Here is a 2313-nt window from a genome sequence, read left to right as displayed (position 1 = left end):
CAGAACCTATGTAAAGTTCATGTTCCAAGAGTTTGTATGCTGCTCCCAGACATCCCCCATCTGTTCCCAGCTCCACAACAGTGTGTCTAATGCGGCCTGACATAGTCTTTTTTCCCTTAGTCTTTCCATCATCCAAATCCTGCCTGGGCTGGAGTCCTAATTCTCAGAGGGCAGGCATCCAGGACTGTGGTCTTCTGGTCCTCTCTGAGGTCTGACCTAAAGAACATCCTCAGTACTAGCTGCCATCTCTCAATCATCCTGGGGTTGAGTGCAGCCCCAAACTGGAATTCTGTAACCCAAATGCAAATGATCATTGGTATAATGTCTTGCAATTAGCAGAAAAACCATAAATCCTGTTTAGACAAATTCAAACTGTGGCTTCAAGGCCCTTGATCCCTGCCAGTCATTCCCTCTTCCTTTGACTATCAACACAGACAATGGAGAGTCATTTTTAGATGCAGCATATTTCAACATCACACTTCCGGCTATGGCCTTGCCACATTTCCCAACTGGACTGGCAGTAAGAACTAGCTGAGGAACAGATATTGATCAGGCTACTTTCCCATATACAGATTGCTGAAGTCCTTCCAATGAAGAGGCAGAATAACTTGGAGTGATCTACAACCAAAGATCCACAGTTTTCCAATATCTGCACAGAATCATCCTAGAGGAACAGCAGGGAATGGGAGGTTGCAACGAGAAAACCGCCCAGGGCATCCACAGCACGGCAGCAACCCTTCCGAGGTAGTTTTTTCATCCCCTTTCCTAAACAGAGTTTCAGTTTCTTCCGAGTTTAGAGGGTAAAAAAGGTTTGCAGAACACATTCCTGTGAGATATAAGTGAGGGACACAAGATGTGGTCATAGCAGGGTAGACAGGGATTAAGTCCTGATGAGACTTTCTTCTCCAGGTCCCTCTCCCTCCTCTTTCCTCGCTTTTCTTTTCCTTCCTTCCTTCCTTCTTCCTTCCTTCTTCCTTCCTTCCTTCCTTCCTTCCTTCCTTCCTTCCTTCCTTCCTTCCTTTCTCACAAATCCCTTGGCATTTCACAAACCAAGGGACAAGAAATGACATTAATGTGGCAAAAAGTGCAGATTGAACTCAGCAGCTGCAAACCATCTAAGCACCAACCACCAGAATCTCCAATCACACTCTTCTGTTCGTTCAGGAACCCAGACCCAGCCAATCGCCATGCCCTGGTGCACCTGTCCGGCTTTGCTTCTTATGCAAATCCTCAGCAAGAACCGATTCTCATAAAGCCACATGGTGGGCCACATTTTCTCCTGTCACCAACAAACCCACAAAGAGCTCCTCCTATAGAAGCAGAAGGGGTGACATCCGTACTCCCCACTTCCAATGGCCTGCCACACCAAGTCACTGCCTATGCCTTGGTCTCCCCTGAAGCAATAAAAACAGTTACTCCTCCCGCACAAAGTTTTCACTTTTCCAGAATGTTCAATTCTTTCAAACATCCTGCTCATCTGGTTGTACTGCTTCATAGATCCTACCGAGTACAGGAAGGACGTGATGTTCAAAGCCTGGGGTTGGTTGGACATGGCTCCCCAGGCTGTTTTCCAAGTCACATTTACAGCATTGACAGAACCAGTCTAGGATACATAAGCCCTCCTGTGGGTGGGTATCCTGGGTCCCCATTTTACAAGTATTGACTGAGTGTTCCACCAGAACACTGCTTTGCCTGCAAGCCAGCCAGGTGAAGTTCCCATGAGAGGGCTGGGATGATGGAATTGCTCAATGCATAGGGGGAGATATACAGTTCAGGCCACTGTCCAAGAACAGGCAACAATGGCTTATTATTGACTGGGTTGAGCATAAAAGGGATATGCAAATTTGTGAAAGATTTGTAGCTCTGCTAGGCCTGGAACCCATCCAGAAAACTCTGGAAGGAACACGATCACACACAGAGAGAGTGGGGGGAAGAGACGCCATGCAAATGAAAGGTTAAAAGATGTGGCCTGTCCTGGGAGGAAATGTTCCTTTTCCCGTTGACCCACTTTTCCCCTCTCCACTTTCTAATCTTCCTTCTTTCACAGAAAAAAAAATGTAGATTTTTTTTCTTTCCCATAACTTGACAAACAATTTCCATGGCAACAAGCAATTTCTTGAGGGTGGGAAGAAAGCTCCTTGTGATGTTTAGCTTTCCTTGGCAATTTGACACTACCTAGCATCACCCGGAAGTGAGATTCCGGGAAAGATGATCTACAACAGGCTGTCCTATGGGCATGACTGTGGGTGACTGGCTCAATTATGTTCATGGATGTGAGAAGAAGCAGCTGATGGTGAGTGCCACCATCCTCAG

At 46.6% G+C, this 2313-nt stretch overlaps 1 protein-coding gene across 1 annotated transcript in view; it reads right to left on the bottom strand.

Moving 5' to 3' along the window:
* The window catches only part of Tln2 (talin 2), a 473598-nt gene that overhangs the window by 331855 nt on the left and 139430 nt on the right, over positions 1-2313 (bottom strand). The window lies entirely within an intron of this gene.

The sequence above is a fragment of the Microtus ochrogaster genome, chromosome 5 (assembly GCF_000317375.1).
Source record: "Microtus ochrogaster isolate Prairie Vole_2 chromosome 5, MicOch1.0, whole genome shotgun sequence".
Classification (NCBI taxonomy): domain Eukaryota; kingdom Metazoa; phylum Chordata; class Mammalia; order Rodentia; family Cricetidae; genus Microtus; species Microtus ochrogaster.
Note: the sequence above shows the minus strand (reverse complement) of the source record. Positions and strands in the feature narration are given on the sequence as shown.